The sequence below is a fragment of the Globicephala melas genome, chromosome 5 (assembly GCF_963455315.2).
Source record: "Globicephala melas chromosome 5, mGloMel1.2, whole genome shotgun sequence".
Classification (NCBI taxonomy): domain Eukaryota; kingdom Metazoa; phylum Chordata; class Mammalia; order Artiodactyla; family Delphinidae; genus Globicephala; species Globicephala melas.
The window spans coordinates 1914802-1935930 of NC_083318.1; the positions used below are offsets into that span (position 1 = coordinate 1914802).

General features: G+C 40.5%; 1 protein-coding gene across 9 annotated transcripts in view; it reads left to right on the forward strand.

Moving 5' to 3' along the window:
- ADD1 (adducin 1) overlaps positions 1-21129 on the forward strand; it is a 76635-nt gene that overhangs the window by 13557 nt on the left and 41949 nt on the right. The gene's annotated exons all lie outside the window — the stretch shown is intronic.

Sequence of the window (21129 nt, forward strand, 5' to 3'; positions counted from 1 at the left end):
ATAGAATGAACTCCTTTTAAGACTGAGTGTCTACTTCAGTAGGAGAGATGTGAAGGTAGTCCGTCCATCTTTAGGGGAACTAGATGACCCCTCCATCCAGATACTCTCTATCTCAGTTTATTCTGAGAATCGTCCTCAGGAACTGAAGCACAACGTACATTGACAATGTAACCACTGGGAATGTCTCTGACCCAGGATGTCTGGAATATTGAATGTGCTCCGTTTTCTGCATAGGGTGTTTGACTAATTGTTTTGGAAAGCAGGGAATTTCTTCAGGGAAACATTTCTTTTCCAGCATTTCATCAAGCGATAATAGTATGACTTTTCTTTTCTCTAGTTTGTAAATGACAGTAGTCACATTTAGGAGATTTATTAATTCACTGAACTTTCAGAAGGCCTTTAGTGTGCCAGGCATTGCACTGGGCATTGGGAATCAAACATAACAAGAACACAGGTCCCACTTCAAGGGCTCTTGGCTCTTCAGGTCAGACAGAGAGGAAGCAAGCCCATGAGGATGAGTACACAGGAACTCCTGCTAGGGCCTTCTCTGTAGGGACACGAGGTAGATCTCTGTTAGAGGTGTCCAGATCACTGAGATGTTTCATATCACTCACTCACAGTTATTTTTACCATTTCTATTTTATAAAAATCAAACTAGCAGTTTTAAAGTATATTTTACTTTTTCTTGGTGGATAGTTTTCATTTTGATTGCTTTGTGATGCACTAGGGTGAAGTAGAATCCTCATGAAAATAGTGCGGATTTTGCTGACTACAACTATGGCAGGTTGCCAGTACCTTTTTCATAAAATGAGTTACTTGTACGTTATTTCAGCTCTTGACCCCAGATTTATTGCGCTGTGAAAACAGCCATGACATCATCTTTTTTTTTTTTTTAAAGGCAAAAAGGAAAAATCCAGTTTTGGGTATATTGCCTTTCTTTTTTTTTAATATTTATTTTTTGGCTGCATTGGGTCTTAGTCACGGCACATAGGATCTTTCATTGCAGCGTGTGGGCTCTCTTGTTGTGGCACGCGAGCTCAGTAGTTGTGGCACGTGGGCTTAGTCGCCCCGCAGCATGTGGGATCTTAGTTCCCCAACCAGGGATTGAACTGGCGTCCCCTGCATTGCAAGAGGGATTCTTAACCACTGGACCACCAGGGAAGTCCCCCATGACATCATCTTTATTCTCAGTAAAAATCAAGGCTGAATGATAGTTGCAAGAATAGATAAACATGAGTTACATCGTATGTGATGTATGTTTTTTTTTCCCGTGAAGGAGCATGTGGTTTGTGCTTTTATTTTTTATTTTTTGGCCATGCCTCACAGCTTGCAGGGTCTCAGTTCCCCATTCATTTCTGGGCCACAGCCGTGAAGGTGCTGAATCCTAACCACTAGACCACCAGGGAACTCCCATAAAATTTAATTGTTTTGGAAAGCAGGGAGGTGCAAGGTTCTCTATACTTATAATGATCTTTTGATTACATTATTCTTTTTTTTTCTATTTACTGTTTGCTAATTTTTTGACTGCTTTGCCTGTTTTCATAATTGAGCAATGTTTTGGTGTTAATCTACCCATTATGGGTTAATCTATCCATTATGATGGTAGATTTGTCAATTTTTCTCTGAGTTTTTATAGTTTTTGCTTCATATGTGTTGACACCATTTTAATAGGCATATATATGTATCTTCCTGTTGAATTGAAATATTTTTTCGTTACTTAGGATAGCACTTCCATTCTTAAGTAATGCTTTTATTTTCCATGGTCTTTATTGTCTCACATTAATATAGATACTCCAGCTTTTTTTTGTTGTTGTTTGCGTGGTATACCTATTTTCATCCATTAGCTTTCAAACTTTCTATGTTCTGTTCTTACGTTTTATGGGGATGTTAGCTTTTTTGTGGCTGCTATAACAAATTACCACAAACTTGGTGCCTTAAAACAAGAGAAATTCTTCTCTCACAGTTCTGGAGGCCAGAAGTCCAAAATCAGAATCACTGAGCCAAAATCTGTGTTGGAGGGAACATGCTTCCTCTAGACCTTCTAGAGGAGAGAATTTGTTCCTTGACTCCTACGGCTGCCAGTATTCTTTGGCTATAGCTGCATCACTCCAATCTTTGTGTCCCTGATCAAATTGTCCTCTTTTATGTCTGTGTAGCCAAATCTCCCTCTGCCTCCTTTTTGTAAGGATACTGGTGATTGCATTTAGGGTCCACCCAGATAATCCAGGATAATCTCACCATTCCCAATACCTTAATCACATTTCCACAATCTTTGCAATGTAAAGTAACATTTACAGGTTCCAGGGATTAGGACTGATTTCTTTGGTGACCATCCTTCAGCCTACTACAGTGGGTATTATGTCTGGCTTTTAACTGGCATAATACATTTACATTTATTGTGATTCTGATAAATTTGTACTTCTTCTGTCATCTTACAATTTGTCTTCTATTTGTAATTTTTTTCCCTGCACTCTTGCCTTTTTGAACAACCAAGTAGTTTTGTTTGTTTTTCATTATGTACTCCCTTTGTTTGGTTTGGAAATTACATACTCTATTATGTTCTTTTAGTGGTTGCCCTTGAAGTTTTACCATGCATATTTAACAAAGTGAAATTAATTTCATATTCCACTACAAGAGAAAACAAAGATGTTAAAATACTTTAATTCCAATTAAACTCAATGATCAAGTTACATGCTACTCTGATCCAGTATTTTAGTCTAGCCTTTTTTTTTTTAGCCTCATAAATTGGACAGCATCATCACTATGTTTTTCAAAAACATTTTTAGATTTACTTTCCCGTTTTCTTTACTCACAATGCTTATTGCATTTCTCATTTTCTTCCTGGGATCATTTTTTCTTCTTTAAAAGCTCCTGGGCTTCCCTGGTGGCGCAGTGGTTGAGAGTCCGCCTGCTGATGCAGGGGACATGGGTTCGTGCCCCAGTCTGGGAGGATCCCACATGCCGTGGAGCGGCTGGGCCCGTGAGCCATGGCCGCTGAGCCTGCGCGTCCGGAGCCTGTGCTCCGCAACGGGAGAGGCCACAACAGTGAGAGGCCTGTGTACCGCAAAAAAAAAAAAAAGCTCCTTTACTATAGGTCTGTAGGAGGTACCTCTGTTTTTGTTTATCTGGAATGACCTTATTTCACATACATTCTCGAAAGATAGGCTTGCTTGGTATAGAAATCTAGATTGACAGTTATTTCCCTTTCAGTAGTTTCTCTACTTTTGTTGTTTCTGTTACAGGTTTGCCAACAGTCTAATTGTAATTCCTTTGTAGGTGATGTCTTTTTTTCCTCTGCTTTTATTTATTTATTAACATCTTTATTGGAGTATAATTGCTTTACAATGGTGTGTTAGTTTCTGCTTTATAACAAAGTGAATCAGTTATACATATACATATGTTCCCATATCTCTTCCTTCTTGTGTCTCCCTCCCTCCCACCCTTCCTATCCCACCCCTCTAGGTGGTCACAAACAACCTAGCTGATCTCCCTGTGCTATGTGGCTACTTCCCACTGGCTAACTGTTTTACGTTTGGTAGTGTATATATGTCCATGCCACTCTTCCTCTGCTTTTAGAAAAAAATTTTTTGCCTTAGCTATTCTGAAGATTTGTTACAGTATTTATGAGGCATGGATTGCTATTTATTTTGCTTGGTATTTGTGGATTCGTGTCTTTCAGTTATGTAAAATTGTCAGCCATTCTCTCTGGATACTGACTCTTTTCTATTCTTTATTATCTCTGCTTGTAACTCAGTAAATGTGTAGTAGATTTTCTTATTCTGTCCTTCATATCTTTTCTGTCATAATTTGCATCTCCTTGTCTCTCTGTGCTGGTTTCTGGATAATTTTTTTCAAACCTGTCTTTTAATTCATTGATTCCTGTATGTAAACAGGAATCTCTCTCAAAGCTGTTACTAATTCATTAGTTGATTAAACTTTTTTTTTCAAATTATTTCATTTCTAAAAGTTCTCTGTGGTTTCTTTTTCAGCTCTGCCTGCTCATTTTTGGTAGTCTCTGTGACTTGTCGTATTTATGACTAATTTGTTTTTTAAACATTTCATACATAGTTATTCTGTGTTCTGTGTTATAATTCTAGTATTTGAAGTCTTTGAGGGCTTGGACGTATAATTTATTTTTTTCAGTGCCTGTCACTCATGGAGATTGTTTTTGGGTTTACTGAATTTTTGACTTGGACCTCTATTTGGTTGATCTTAACCTGTGGAAGAACCTGGGGAGTCAACACTGAGGATGTTTTTTCCTGAGAAGATTGTATTTACTTCTACTGTGAGCCAAGGTTATTCAGCCTGAGACCATTTCCATCCCCTTGCAGAGTTCAGCTCGTCAGCTCCTCCTTTTTTGCCTCTACCAATGCAGATTTTTGTTGTTTGACCTCTGGTAGTGTCACTTTCTGTGAGTGATTCCAATTCAGAGTTCTAGTTTTAGTCTCAAGGTTTTGGCTGTTGTTGTTGTAGTTGTTGTTTAGCCCTTGGAGGTTTTATGTATTTCGTACTTGCAAATCTTATTTGAGTGGTAGGGCCTCGCATATTTCTTACTTGAGATCTCCAAGTGGTATTTATTAGTAATGGAAATAGTGGTTGTGCATTGGTTTAAAACTTAAGAAAAGCATGTTTAGTATGAGGTGATTCTAAAATGCACAGTTAGAGTTCAGTGGAGTGAGTGAGGTGTTGATGTTCTTGGTACAGGAAGGAGCTGGCTACAGGTTGGCCAGCATATAAGACTTGGCTAAAGTCATTTGCTCAGTTTCGTCATCTGTAAAATGATCAGGTGGCTTCTCAAGTTCTTTCTGGTGCTAAAAATGTATACTGCCAAGGTTTCTTCTTACTGCTTTTTATTTCTATTATATTAATTTAAAAAGCATTATTTAAGATCTGTGTTCAGAGCATTGTGTTAGGAATTTTGGAAGGTAAAGCATTGTAATAGCTGCTGCCTCAGTAAGCTTGAAGTCTAGGAATTGTATTAAAAACTGACAATAAAGAGCAGTGATATAGTCTGTGAGAGGGAACTCTAAAAAGTGGTGCGGCTGTGTGTTCCCTGTGCACGTTGAGGAAGACAGTTAATTAGTGCCCGTCATAGAATGTTCTTCCAGGGTTCTTTTGAAAGAGCTTCAGTCAGTCTTTAAAGATGCTGCTGCTGCTTATAATAATAACGACTACCATTTATTCTATTGTTTACTGTGTGCCAAGCATTGTATGAAACTTTTGACATAAATTAACTCATTTAGTCTTTTTTTAAACTTTATTTATTTATTAAAAATATTTATTTGGCTGCGCCGTGTCTTCGTTGCAGCATGCAGGATCTTTGTTGCAGCATGTAGGCTCTTAGTTGCAGCATGTGGGATCTAGTTCCCTGACCAGGGCTCGAACCGAGGCCCCCTGCATTGGGAGTGTGGAGTCTTAGACCCGGACCACCAGGGAAGTCCCAACTCATTTAGTCTTAAACCAAGGAAGTAGCTAATAATATCATTCCCATTGACAGATGAAGAAACTGAAGCATCGAGAGAGGTAACATGTGCCTAAGGTTACATAGCTAGTAAATGGTAAACTGGGATCAGAACCCAGGCGGCTTGGCTTTAGGGTCCAAACTCTAGATACGAATTGAGCACATTTATTAATCAGTTAGCATTGAGAGGCTAATGGGATTTTGATGAAGACCCAAGCCAGATTCTTTCTGTACCAGTGTTATCTCACATATTTTGGAAATATAAACAGGATAGGGTGCATTAAAGTTCACTTAAATTTGTTCAGTTGAACAGATGTTTGGTTGACTTATCTTTAGTTGCCTCACCCAGAGTTGTTTTCAAAACCACATCCAAATCTCTTTCAGTAAGTTACAGTGCAGTAGTGGTTTAGGGATTGAGTTAGAGTGAGAAACTTCACTTATTAATTTGTGCTCCATGTGTTGATAGAACACGATAGTGTTTATAAAATGTTATTTTTAATTAAAATGATGTTTTTTAACTTTTAGTTGGTTAAACTTAATGTTCTTGAAGTTTTTAAAATGAACTTTGTTTAGCATGTTACTTTTACATCCTCATCAGATACTAGATAATTAAAATATTTCCTGTTTATAGGGTACCCACTATGTGCCAGACATTGTGCTAGATATTTCACACTTATTATTTCTGATTGCCCCAACAACCGTGGAACATGACTGGAGTGTATTTTATTACAAATGAGGAAACTGAGGTGGAAAAGGTGATAGGGTAGATGACAAGGCAGTCGTGGGGTGCTGCTGGTGCAGAGTTGGAAGGTTCATCAGTGGGGCCTGGTGGGGGGTGAAGAAACACACCTCTAGGTTTCCAGGGAGAAGGGATTATTGGCAATGAGATAACTGGAAGACATTCATCAAAATAAATTCCAGATGGATTCAGGAGAAATGTTTAAAATTATAGAGACTGTAGAGAAAAAGCAAAGTAAAATGTTTTTCAGAGTAATGCCTAAAACTTTCTTGGAACATTTTATTAGACATGTGCCTAGGAAGCAATGATAACTTTCTCTTTAAAAGCAGAAGAATTCAAAGGAAAAGGTCTGCAGACCTAAATATGTAAAATGTTAAAATATTTGCTAATTGAAAAATAAAATTATAGAAGGTAATAGTCTGGGAATGTCAAATATGATAAAAGGTTCAGTGTAGGTATGCTATTTTTTTCACATTTGTAGGAATAAATACATCAAGATTTCAATAGATAGATAGGTAGACAGAGAAATTAATAGACCCTAGTGGAAATTTCAGATGTAAATAAACATATAAAAAACATTCATTCTTACCTACTAATCAGAGAAATACCAAATAAAGCAGCCACTTCCGATCCATCAAAGAAGGGAAATTTTTCTGATACCTCTGCTTTCTTTTCAGAGTATGTGAGCCAAAAAGGAAGTGAAACTTTATATTTAATCCTAACCCATTTGGAGGGTTTCTTATACTGTAAACTTTCCTTTCCAATGTTCCACTGTTTCGTTTAGCAACTGCTGTTTGAGCTCCCACTCTAGGCAAGGTCCTGCAACTAGGATTTTCTAAAAGGGTCACATTTTGGGGGATATTTATTTTATTCGTGCTGTTACAGTTATTTGAGAGTGTGCTTTGCATTTTTATTGGCTTGATAAGATATGCTGTAGTTTTTCAGAAGTGTTCTGAACTGTGTGGAGATCATTTTGAAGTATGTCATGGCTTTGGCACCAGCGGAGAATTACCTCCCCTAAGTAAATGAAGCATTATTATTCATTTGAGGCTTGGGGTTGGACACTTGACTAGATGGACCATTTCTTTCCTGTATTAACCCCAGAAGGTCAGGCTGCAAGGCCAAAGCGCCAAGATTTTCCTAGACACACAGTGTACTATATTTGGGAAAGAATGAATTATTTGTTCATTTCAAAACTGGATCAAGTTCTGGTTAGGTGTGACAGTATTGCTTAGCTAAGTATGAATTCAAGGTAAAAACATTCTCATCTTAGGCTAATGTTGTTAGTCCCTCCTGATGTGTTTAACTAGATTGCAGAGTGGCTTTTTTCTTCCTTATCAAATCTGCGTAGAATTCTCTGTACTCACATGTGGCTGGTCAACCTGTGCTTCCTACTTGCTCAGCTGGGTCTCTGCAGTCTTTCTGGGCCTGACTCTAGTACCGTTAAGTCTAGAATTCTCCTTTTCTTACTTCCTGACCTTTGGGAGTTATACGTGCTTGAGTCTCCAAAAGCAGTCAGCTAGACACAGATACACCTTTAGCTTTGTGTACCAACTTTGGGAATTGACGTAATTCTTGGAAACGTAATACCCAGGTAACTCAAAACACAAAACCCAATTTGATATACAGATTGTTGGTGTGCAGTCTGGAACCACCTTGTGAGTGGTAGACTGGGATTTGGAGTCTGTTCAGTAGCTGCTTGTACCCCCAGAGTCTCTTCAGTTGTACGTCAGTTGTGATTGAAAGAGGCAAAGTGATGGCTTTTCTTAGTCAGATGCCTCTGGAATCCAAACTTGGATTAGCATTGCCAGTCCAAGATGTGAGACCTGGATGTGTATTTGGTCCTTAGTGTGTGTTTATTGAGGGACTTCTAGGGGTTAGCCTTGTGAAAACAGTAGTGACTGAGACAGGTGAGTCTGCTGCCCTCTGGGGGGTTACAGTCTACTAGGGGAGACCGACCGTGAATTTCTGAAGGTAGTACTAATAACTAACACTTAGTGTGTGTAGTTAGTGTGTCAGACACTGGTTCTAAGCATTTTACATTCATTAACTGTTTGAGGGGGTACATTTGTTAGCCTCATGATTTCAGATGTGGAAACTGAGACCAGGGGAGTTAAGACATTTTCCCAAGCTTACAGAGCCAGTAAATGGCTGAGCTGGAATTTGAACTCAAACAGTCTGGCTCCAGAGTCTGTGCTCTGAAAGTAGGGATAAATCCTTGAAGGGAAAGAAAACCCAGGGTGATTTGAGAGGGCTGGGAGTGGGGGCTACTCTAAATAGGGGAGTAAGGGAACCTAATCTCAAAATTTGGTCTCAGAATTTGGAGGTGAAATTTGACCTGGAACTTGACCGATAAGGAGTAGTGCGCTCAAAGGAGCTGGAATAAGTTTGTTCTGGGCAGAGAATGGTCTAAAGGCTCTGAGGCAGGAAGGAGCTGGGTGTGTTTGCAGACCAAAGGAAGGCTAGTGTATCTGGGACAACAAGGCAGAAAGGTGTCTGGAGGCCAAACTGGGAAGGTCCTTGCTGGCTGTGATCAAGATTTCAGATTTTACTCTGGGGACTATGGCAAGTCCTTGATAAGAATTAAGCAGGGGCAGGACCTGATTTGATTACATTTTTATGCAGAATGAGTTATAAGGGTTTGAGTCCAAAAAGGGAGACTAGGCTGGGGGAAGATTAGGAGTTCTGTTTTGGACGTAAGGTATGAGTGGCCCTCCTTGTATCTTTGTTTGCTTATTTACCAAAATATAACTGAAATATCTCAGTGCTTAAAGAAAATGATGATAAACGGATTTAGTTTTGTCCCCCTCTCCCACTCCAAACAGAAGCCAGTCCTCACTCCTGGCTTGGCTCTAGCTGTCCCTCTGCTGGAGTGCCTCTCGCCCTTGCCACCTGTGATGTCACCTCTGGGAGCCTTTCCTTCTTAATGTTGCCACTGACCCCCCCCCCCCCCCCCGCGTCTTCCCAGTCCCCTTCCATGGCACTATGTGATTTACTTATGTGGCACGTTTATTGCCTGGCCCCCTCTGCCAGCATATACATTTCCTGAAGGCAGAAATCTTTGTTCTGTGCGTTGCGTCTCCCAAGCATCCAGATTGAAGAACAGTGCCTGGCCTGTGTTAGCTTCATGGTAGGAGCGCAGTAGGCATTTGATGACGTTATCCTTTGGCTTCTACTTCAGTTACATTTGAAAAATTATGTGGGATCTGTCGCTCTGTCTGTGGCCCAAGTGTGGATGGAGCCTTTTAGAGTTTGAATTCTCCCCTCTACCTCAGTAGTGTCATGTTTGTTGAAATGGTGCCATTTTGATTAAGTAAAAACTAATATATGGGGCTTCCCTGGTGGCGCAGTGGTTGAGAGTCCGCCTGCCGATGCAGGGGACGCGGGTTCGTGACGGGGTCCGGGAGGATCCCACATGCCGCGGAGCGGCTGGGCCTGTGAGCCATGGCTGCTGAGCCTGCGCGTCCAGAGAGGCCACAACAGTGGGAGGCCCGCGTACCGCAAAAAAAAAAAAAAACTAATATATGCAATTTGAGGCATGATTTTCCTTTGTCTCAATTTGTTTTTGGCCATTTTTTTCATATGGTTTAAGACTTCCATAATTTTCCCCTTCAAATATCATTTGGAATTCTTAAAGGCTTCAGAAGTTATTTCGATATTAACATAGGAAATTTCTATGGTGGTAGTGATAATGAGAAATAAATTATATATACTAGAAATTTTTTTTTTTTTTTTTTGCAATACGCGGGCCTCTCACCGCTGTGGCCTCCCCCGTTGCGGAGCACAGGCTCCGGACGCACAGGCTCAGCGGCCATAGCTCACAGGCCCAGCCGCTCCGCGGCATGTGGGATCTTCCCGGACCGGGGCATGAACCCGCGTCCCCTGCATCGGCAGGCGGACTCTCAATCACTGAGCCACCAGGGAAGCCCTAGAAAATATGTTTTAATATATTTTTGAAACCAGTTGCAGTTGTGACAGAGATCAGAAATTTTTAATTATTTGTCACAAACAATAAAAACCATGTTAGCAAGAAGCAGTTTGGTGTTGTGGAATGTCCATAAGCCTGGCCAGGACACTTTGGCCCTAGCCTTGCCCAGGAATCATAGCCACCCTTTAATGTGTGTCCACTGTCTACCAGACACTCAGCTGAATGCTCTTCAAATGGCATTTCTGATTCTTACGATAACCCTCAAGGTTGCCATGACAACACCCGTTCATAGGTGAGGAAACTGCGGTCCAGAGAGAAGTTAAACAACTTCAGAAGTTCAGGATCACAGTAGTAAGCAGCGCAGTGGACATCAGACTTGGCCTCAGCCTGACTCCAGACACACCAGGCTGCTGCTTTCCGCCTGTTATACTCCCTGTGTGCCCAGGGCCGTCTTCTCCCTTCTCCAAACCTCAGTTTTCCTAATTTTATTTAATTAAATTTAATTAATTAATTAATTAATTAATTTTTGGCTGCACCACGCGGCATGTGGGATCCTAGTTCCCTGACCAAGGATCGAACGCCCCCCCGCCCCCTGCATTGGAAGCGCGGAGTCTTACCCACTGGACTGCCAGGGAAGTCCCATCAGTTTTCCTACTTTTCAAATGAAGGGGTTAGATTTAAACTACGATGGAGATGTTTACAGCACTGACTCAGAAGGGCTCTAAGGGTCCTCATGGCTGCTCTGCTGCTGGCAGCTCTTTAGTTCATCACACTTTTATTGAGCACCTCCTGTGCACCAGACAGCAGTGTAAGATGCTCAGACGACGAAGGGCAGAAAACCTGGTCTGCCTCTTGGAATTAGCAGGATGGTGTGTTCCCCTAATAGCTTCAGACTTTGAGACCAGTGTGCTAAGTGCCCTGTTCTTCAGTAGTAAACCTTGCCTGTCGTACCCTCACGTGCAAAGGGAAGTGCATCAAAGCCCCTTGATTACTTATAGGATGAAGTGCTCTGTTGTGCTTAGAAGCCAGGAACTCCACTGCTTTTTGTAAGATGGAAGTACGTAGCGGCTGCACAGTAAAGCCAGTACTGATTTATGGAAATATTCAGCCGTAAATGCTTCTGATACGAACAGAATCATTTTGGAGGACTGACTATGAGGGGCTCATTAACCCTATACATTCTTAACTCAACTTGAGAGTTTGGTTAACTTACTATCTCTGCCTTAGGGTAAAACAGTCTCTTAGAGCCTACATTTTCTCACCTGTAAAATCAGGATAGGGCCACTCTAGTAAAGTACTTAACAGAATATATATTAAACTTTAAACAAATGTTCGATGTCATCATGCTGCTGGAAGTACAAGGTACTGTGTACTCTGTTCATTTATACCTTCAAGGATGCTTATGATTTTATTTATGTTCTTAATGGTGTTTTATTTTTAAATTTTTCTTTTTTTATAAATTTAACTTTTAAAAAGTATATATGAACAGTAAAGAGTCTCCTGGCCATCTCTGTCCTCCATTCACCCAGATCCCATTCCTTACAAGTATAAACCAACATTTTAAGTTTCTTGTACATTCTTCCTACATTTCTTCATGCAAATACAAGCAAATGTGAGTATTTTTCTTATCCCTCCTTTCCCCACCAAGTGGTACTATAAATACATCATTCTCTGTATCTTGCTTTTTTTCACTTGATAGTATGTCTTTATTTTTGTGAAAATGAGACCATCTAAGAATTTGTGTGCTCATAATTATTTCATAGCATAAAGGGTTTTCAGTCTCCATCAGCTGACCTGATTACTTTTCAGAGAAATTTACCTTTGGCAGATTTTTACTTAGACTAATTGTTGTGATTTCATTTTATTTTATTATTTATTTATTTATTTTTGGCTGCATTGGGTCTTCGTTGCTGCATGCGGGTTTTTCTCTAGTTGTGGCGAGCGGGGGCTACTCTTTGTTGTGGCGCGCGGGCTTCTCATTGCAGTGGTTTCTCTTGTTGCAGAGCACGGGCTCTAGGCGTGCGGGCAGTAGTTGTGGCACGCAGGCTCAGTAGCTGTGGGTCACGGGCTCTAGAGCGCAGGCTCAGTAGTTGTGGCTCACGGGCTCTAAAGCGCAGGCTCAGTAGTTGTGGTTTGCAGGCTGTAGAGTGCAGGCTCAGTAGTTGTGGCTCGTGGCCTCTAGAGCGCAGGCTCAGTAGTTGTGGTGCACGGGCTTAGTTGCTCCACAGCATGTGGAATCTTCCTGGACCAGGGCTTGAACCTGTGTTCCCTGCATTGGCAGGCAGATTCTTAACCACTGCGCCACCAGGGAAGTCTGTTTTTGTGGTGTTTTAATCTTCCTTACTTACAGCCCTGCCAAGGTTTCCCCCCTTCCTCCTTCCCAGAAAAATAAGCAAAAATCCAACTCAAACCCTTACATTGTAAGCACCCTCATGGAATGAAATTCAGGAAAAGTTTTGTTTCAATAAAACCATAAATTTTGAAAGTCTTCATTAGTTCAGCAAAAATATAGTTAAAAAAATAAAAATAGTAAAGTAATTGAAGGACAGTAACAGTATCATGAAGGATCTAAAATAGAGAAAGTGGTTGATGCTGTCAGAGGATAAAGTTGAATTCTACTTTTTTTCTACATGTAGCTGTTCTGGGCGTGGGTAACTCAATATGTGCATCAGTATAGTAACTATAGTGGAGACCGTCCTGTGTTGTGGTGCTTATTTGTTAAATTGTGAGACACCATGTATAAAATTACTTCTCCCAGATTCCTCTCCTGAAATCTGAATTGCAGTTTCCTTTGTGGAATTTCTTCTTGAAAGCACTTAAGAGTATACTGATCAATATTTGCTCACGTGCTATCTGAAAGTAGTGGATGTTACTTCAGATACATTTTTTTTGGATGAAAGCAGAATTTTGTGAAATTAGTAATGGAGAATGATTGTGTATTCCTTTCTACCATTCACCCACTTACCCGATGTTTATTGAGGCCTGTTAATGTGCTAATTAGTGGGGAGATGGTGCTGAGTTAGACAGTAGACCCCGGTGTGCTACCTGCTCTCAGCCAGTATCCACATTTTGACTTCCTGTGTGGCAGTTGATGGATGAGCGTGGTTTAGGCGGTCTTGGGTTCAGGTCCTGATTCGGCCTTTTATTTATCTTGTGGCCTCAGGAACTTGAAACTCAGAGTCAGCTCTTCCTCTGCAGGTTGGGAACTCGCAGGGTTGTTTGAGTGAACGAGTCTGTGTGGAAGCGTGTACTCTACAGTGGCCTGTGGTACTGTCCTCATAAAATTCACGTGTTGGTCACTCTTCTGATCCTTTGCATTTGCTAGTTGCATTCTCCTCAACTGGATTTGGGGAATATTTGGTTTGGAGTTTGTGAGTCATGGAGATGATGACTATGCCTCTATCCTGTTTTATCATGTTTTCCCTAAGGTGCTTTCAGATACATTGTCTCATTTAATCCTTAGGTTAGGGAGATATTTTTACTTTATAGATGAGGACTTCGTAAGTGATGACATTATACAGTGGAACAAGTGGGACTAACCACTGATACCTAGCCCAAGGGCCTGTCCACTACCCAGTACTGACCCTTGGACTGGAGAATCCTCTCATCAGCACAGGAAGACCATCTGGTGAGAAGCAATTAAGAGTGCAGTCTCTAAACCATAGTCTTTTTTTTTTTTTAATAATTTTTATTGGAGTGTAGTTGCTTTACAATGTTGTGTTAGTTTCTGCTGTACAGCAAAGTGAATCAGCTGTATGTATACATATGTCCCCTCTTTTTTTGATTTCCTTCCCATTTAGGTCACCACAGAGCATTGAGTAGAGTTCCCTGTGTCTAAACCAGTCTTAATTTCAGATTCTTGCTTCTCCACTATGGCTGTGTAACCTTAAGCAAGTAACTGGAATCTCTGTAATAATACACCAGAAGATTGATTAAGTGCTATAGTAAAAGAAAAACAACAGCTGCTATATAATTATATAAAAACATAAAATGTGGAAGATTTAGGCTGGGAATCTGTTAACAAATCATTTATCCTAAAGGGGAGAGGAAGCAAGAGGACCCACCCAGATAATTCCTCAATGAAAGGAGCATAAGAGCAGGCGACAAGGCTAGGAAGCACTGCTTTGATTCAATTTTACCTTTTTTGTTTATTTCTTTCTTTTCTAATTTGAGCTTCCTGGACATATGATGGTGAGAGGTAGTGTGTGGCAGAGTTAAGAGCAGGTGCTCTGGAGCTGGGCAGCCTGGGTTCAGATCCTAGCAACCCCACTACAGGCTCTTAACTGCATTGTGCCTCAGTTTCCTTATCCTTCGGAAAAATGAGTTAATACATGTAAAAGATGAGCTTTAGATCAGTAATTACCACTTAGTAAGCAGTGCTTATCTTAAAGGGAACTTTTGAGCAGTTTCATCTGCAAGAGAACATCTGGAGACACAGGAATAGAAATGATCCGATCAGAGCAATTAAAGGCTTTTACTGAGCTGTGAGTCCTGAGCAGGGCACACTCAGCTTGAAGCTGTGAAGAGGAGTCTTAAACATAAGGTAGGTGTTTGTCCTTTAGGGGAACTGGAGAACTAGGCTAGTAATGTTGGCAGTGAGGGTTGTAACACATTATGGTTGTATTCTGTTTTATTTGGGAGAGGGCTCAGTGTTGGGCTCCTTTGTCAGGAGATTTAGAGACTCCCCTTTCATTGACTAGCTGGGCACCCCTTCCACAATTGAAGGTTTCTGAGAATTTGTAATGGATTTCTGGCGGGGACTTCCTTGTTTCTTCCACTTTCCTACCTGAGGTGCTGGACGGGGTGTGGACTGTCTCTGCAGCACTGTTCCCAGCCCTTTGCCTAGGCTTGGCCATCACTGTTAGCTCTGCCAAGCTTGTAGAAAATCTTGTCACTCTTCCCAGCAAAGGCGCCACTCTATTTTTTACGCTTTTTTCTGGCTTTATTGAGGTATAATTGAAAAATAAAATTGTAATATGTTTAAAGCACACAACGTGATGATTTGATATGTGTATATATTGTGAAATGATTCCCACAATCCAGTTATTTAACATATCTATCACCTCACCTAGCTGCGCTTTTTTATTTCTATTTTTTCTGGTGAGACCACCTTCTGTTTAATTAAGTGTGGCCTGATGGTGCCCTTTCATTCTGGGTGCAAACCTTATGGAGCCCTCCCAGAGATGTTCATTCACCAGGTGACTGCCACCTGCCCCAAGCCAACCTGGAAGCACCTGCTTAGCTCTAAGCGTCACTTCCGTGAAGCTTTCCATCAGCGTCCTGGGGCAGCCCGCTCCATCAGTGTCCCAGGGCTGCCATGACTGGGCGGCTTGAACAGCAAAAGTTTATCGTCTCAGTTCTGGAGACCAGAAGTGCAAGATCAGGGTGTCAGCAGGGCCAGTTCCTTCTGAGGTTGTGAGGGAGCCTCTGTTCCAGGCCGCTCCCCTGGCTGCTGGTTTGCTCGCAATCTTTGGTGTTCCTTGGCTTGTAGATGCTTCACCTCAGCTCATCTCTACCTTCATCTTCACATGGCCTCTCCCTGTAGTCTTGTCTGTGTCCAGATGCCCTGTTTGCATGAGGACACCAGTCATATTGGGTTAGGGGCCCACCCTTCTCCAGTATGACATCATCTTAACTAATTACCTCTGCAGTGACCTGTTTCCAGATAAGGTCACATTCTGAGGTGCTGGGAGTTAAGGCTTTAACATGAATTTGGGGGCGTACAGTTCAACCCATAATACCCTCTCTCTGCTTTTTCTACCTCCCCCTGGACACTTTTGGCCTGCTGATATGTAAGTAGATTTCTCTCATGGCACCAAGAGTATCTGGTTACATTTATTTATCTGTGGTCTCCTACTCATTTTGTGACTTTTTATCTCTGCTGCCTTGTACATGATGTGGAAAGTAGCTCTGGTGGAGATATATTAAGTACCTGGGGTTACAGAAATAGAGGAAGATACTGCAGAGGTCACCTCTTACCTTGTTTTCCTATTGACGGTACCAAAGGCTCTCTGGAGTTGGCTGTGAGGTGGCCAGGGACACCAGCAGAGGCTGCCACTTCTGTTACCGTATGAGCATGTTTGATACCTCCTGGTTTATTTTCCATGGCGTGATAGCTCAATATCACCTGGCAGTCTTTATGCTCTCTGAGATTGTTTGAAGAACATTTAGAAACGGAGAAGACCCTCTAGGTCTTCAGCATTCGCCTGACCCAGAGAATTTTGTTAACGGCCACCTTCTTGCTTCAGCCTTTGGTTTGAGTGTGCTGTTTTTAGGGATTCCAAAGTAAATCATGTGAATGGTTGGAATAGTTAGCGGAATGTCTGTGCCAGAAGGGAGATGCCAAGAAATAATTGAATCTGCTCCCAGAGCTTTAGAATTAGCTCATTAGATACGTTAGAGAAAAGAAATTTGTCTGGGTTCTGATCTGAGGTTTAGTTACATGTTAGTGAGGGTGCGTTGTCCTGGGACTGGAATACCTTTGCTAAGAAAGAATATTCCAGGGCACGCTTTTTGTTATTTCCAGAATAAATAACATTCTAGGCAGAGTGGTATTTTCTGTGGTGTTAGTAGAAAGGGGAGGTTAATCTTAAAATATCGTTTCATCCCGTATCAGTCATATCTGTCTGAAAGAACATGCTGAAATTTGTTCATCTGAAGGCAGACAGAGACCAGCTTATGAAAGGTCTGGAGGTACTTTATTCTATGAGCAAGGAAAATTATGGAGCATTTCAGACACATACGAAATAGAATAGTATAATGAGCCCTGCTTTATCCTTCATCCAGCTTCAGCAGTTATTAACTCATGGCTGGTCTTGTTTATTTTGTGTAACCCTTACTCTCCCTCGACCCCATATAAGTTTTAGGCAAATTCCAGATGTCATATTATTTCATCCATAAATATTTCTGTATGTATCTAATACAACCATAATAATATCACACCTAAAATTTTTAACAGTAATTCCTTAATGCCATCCAAGTCCACTTGGTGTTCAAATTTCTAATTGTCTCGAATGTCATTTTTAGATTTTTATTTTACAGTTTACTTGAATCAGGATCTGGCAGAGATCCTCCTATTACCTGTTGGGTTTTAAGCAGGGGAATGAATGACATGATCTGACTTATATTTTGAAACTCTCTCTGGCCTCACTGTGAAAAATGGATCGGTGTGGGGGTTGCTAGGAGACTGGAAGTGGAGAAACTAATTAGGAGGCTACTGTGTGTCCAGGAGGTGAGTCGTAATTATCTAGATTAGAGTGATGTGGTGGAGATGGAGAAAAGTGGGTGAATGTGAGATGTAACCCGGGCAGGCCGAGCTTGTTTGTCATGGCTCAGCCAGACTTTTGGGTTCTGCTGGGTGTGTATGTTTGTTTATTTGAAAGTATTGTTCCCAGAGATTTCATTGATTTCAGTATCAACATTTTAAGTTTAGTGAAATCTTAACATTTTTACACAGGTTAAATTACAGCAACTTTATGGAATGCTGAGATAGAGGAACATTAATCCCTACTTCTCTTGAATCAATTTATTCAACTTTAATACAGCTTATTTGCCATTATTATCATCTTGTTTATATGTGACTACAGTGATAATATTGATAACTTTATATAATAGGAAATTTATAGTTTTTCACTTAAACATGTTACAGTCTCATGTGTATTCTGCTAAAGAATATTCATAGTTTCATAATACTGTATTGAGCAGATTATGTTATAGCCATTCATGTATTATTGGATGTTGATCTTTTAAAATTATTCTAAATAATGTTGCAGGAAGTTTTTTTGCATCTGTATTTTTTCCATTTCTTTTTTAAAAATCTGGATTAAGTAATGACTTCTTTGTAGAGATCTTCCTAGAAAAATTTGCTGTCTTAACACACACTTAGAAATGACATCAATGAAACCTGAAGCCGTAATTGACGAAAACCAAGTACAGGCTTTTATTTTTTTAAAGAGTGTCTCTCTCTCTCTTTCTCTCTCTCTCTCTCTTTATTTATTTGGTTGAGCTGGGTCTCTTAGTTACGGCAGGCAGGTTCCTTAGTTGTGGCACACGGGCTCCTTAGCCGTGGCATGCAAATTCTTAGTTGTGGCATGCATGTGGGATCTAGTTCCCTGGGCAGGGATCGAACCTGGGCCCCCTGCATTGGGAGGGCAGAGTCCTAGCCGCTGCGCCACCAAGGAAGTCCCCAAGTACAGGTTTTGTACGTTAAAAGTTGGAATTATGTTTATTCTTGGTTATTGGGCTCAGAATATGTATACTTTGATTTAAGTTTATAGACTTCCTTATTGAAGGGAGACCACATGCATATCTGGTCTTCAGTCTTTATCTTCTCCCATTCATATGGCAATTTGTAATAAAATGAGAGAAATCTCTGCCTTATCATCAGCATGTTGGTTTTACAAAGATTCTTTTCTTTCAGTCAGCTCTGGGAACCAGGAAGAAGCTATAGTTGCCTCTAAAATGTTCCCCTGTGTCCTTATTTACTGATGAAAATAGCTTAAAATTAGGACTCATTTGATAATAGAGAACTCATAATACTGTATATCCTATTGTCTTTTTTTTTTTTTTTTAATTTTTGGCCACACCGCATGGCATGCGGGTCCCCAACCAGGTATCGAACCTGAGCCCCCTGCAGTGGAAGAGTGGAGTCTTAACCACTGAACCGTCAGGGAGTCCCTTTTTTGTTTTTTTTGAAATGCTGAAGTGGAACATTTTTATCATGGGCTCAGAATGGTCAGCTTCTTTTATATCTAATGAAGAAATGTCAGATAACCATTAATAATGTTTTTGTTCTTTGGGTCCTTCTTTTAGAACAAACTAGGTTAAAGTAAACAGATGACACTAAACATTTTAAAGGATATGTTCAGAGAAGGGTAAGTTTTAAAGACTATGTTTTAGGTCATTGGTTCACTTATTCTGTTTTATTGCCTTTTAGTCACTGATTGTTTTCATACTTTGTCTTTAAGTCCTTGAAATAGTGTCACTTCAAGTATGCTCTTCTATCATATCTTTAGATTTCAGAAAAGCAATATCCAAATCGATCTTTTTCTTTAAAAAAATGTTCAACTGATTCTTTGGCTTTTGGTACCACAAAATATATATTTTTAATAAACTATTCTTTAAAGCCTTACTATTCAAATTGCTGTCTGAGTCCAGTGGCATTGGTATCACTTGGGAGCTCATGAGACATGCAGGATCTCAGGCCCCATCTCAGACCTACTGGGTATGAATTTGTATCTTAACATGATTCTTAGGCGATTCATATGCACATTAAAAAGCTAATAATGCCAGCCCCAGATTCCTGGTTGGATCCTCCTGTTCAAGGCATCTATGCCCTCAATTCCATCACTTTGGGAACATTGTTTCCTCTCACTGTCACCATCATCATCATTTACAACATAGCTTAGAGGTTAGGAACAGGAGTTCTGCATCCAGGAGGGCTGCATTAGAATCCCAGACATGTTAACTTCCTAGCTGGGTGACCTAAGTTCCCTTATCTGTAAAGTGAGAAAAACAGTAGTATATTGACAAATAGGGGAGATGAGAGGATCAAATACAGGTAAAGAACGAAGTCTAGCGTACAGTTCTGGCTGCTTTCATTCTCCTTCCCCTTATCACAAACATTATTTTAGATATCTATTGCAGCATAACAAACCATCCCAGGACTTTGCAGCTTAAAATAATTATTTTATTATTCATATTTCATGATTTTGTGGGTCAGGAATTTAGGCAAGGCACAACTGGGCAGTTCTGTTCTATGTGGCATCTACTGAGGTCACTTGATGACTTTCAAGTTTTTTAATTGTTATTTTAATTAAGTTGTATATTCTGGATGTAAACCTTTTCTCAGATATATGATTTGTAAATTTTTTTCCATTTTATGGGTTGTCTTTTCACTTTTTTATGTATCCTTTGAAGCACAAATGTTTTTAATTTTTAGGAAGTCCAGATTATCTTTTTTCTTTTGTTGCTATCTTTTTGGTGTCACATAAGACTTTGCCTAAACCAGGGTCTCTTAGATTCACTCCTTTACTTTCTTGTACGTATTCTGTAGTTTTTGCTGTTACATTTAGGTCTGTGTTCGGTTTGGACTGAATTTTTGTACACGGTGTAAGAAGGAGCACCATTTACTTTTTTAGTTGCTAGTTTAATCACCTCTTTTAAATCCCCACGTTGCTTATCCTCTGTGGCTTGAGGAACTGTTGTTCACTCACTCGCCATTAAAACTCTCTGCCGGTGGGTTCTGAGACTATTTCTCACCTTGTGTCTTTATCCTTTCTTTCTTGTTCTTAATTTATTCAAGACTTTTTAGTTACATACCAGCTATATGGCAAAATCGGTTCTGGGTGCTGGTTCTGCTCCATCTTCTCAACTTACATGCTTCTGCTGGCCAGTTTCCTCTCCTCTCCTGGCCCCACCTCTGTGCTGATGACTTCCACATCAGCACCTCCGCCTTTCTCAGTGAGTCTGTCTCCACTTCTGGACTGTGAGTCCAGCTTCCTTAGAGTGAGGACTACATCTGATTAATTTTGTGCCCAGCACAGTGGACGTAAAAGATGCTCAGTAAACATTGCATATATATATTGTTAAAGCTGTCATTCAGTGGGTTATAAAAGCAGAATGAACTATTTGTATGATTAGTAAAGGTGCTATTTAGAGATTTATAGTTAAAAGATGAATATAATTTAGTGTGTTCAAAACAGCATTTCAAATAAAAGATTGGGATTAAAAAGAGTGTAAAGTGGGACTTCCCTGGTGGTCCAGTGGTTAAGACTCTGAGCTCCCCAGGCAGGGGGCCTGGGTTCAATCCCTGGTCAGGGAACTACATCCTGCATGCCGCAACTAAAAGATCCCCCATGCCGCAATTAAAAGATTCCCCCATGCTGCAACTAAAGATCCCGCACGCTGCAACAAAGATGCCGCATGTTGCAACCAAGACCTGGCGCAGCCAAATAAATAAATAAGTTTTTTTTAAAAAAAAAAAGACTGTAAAGTAAGTAG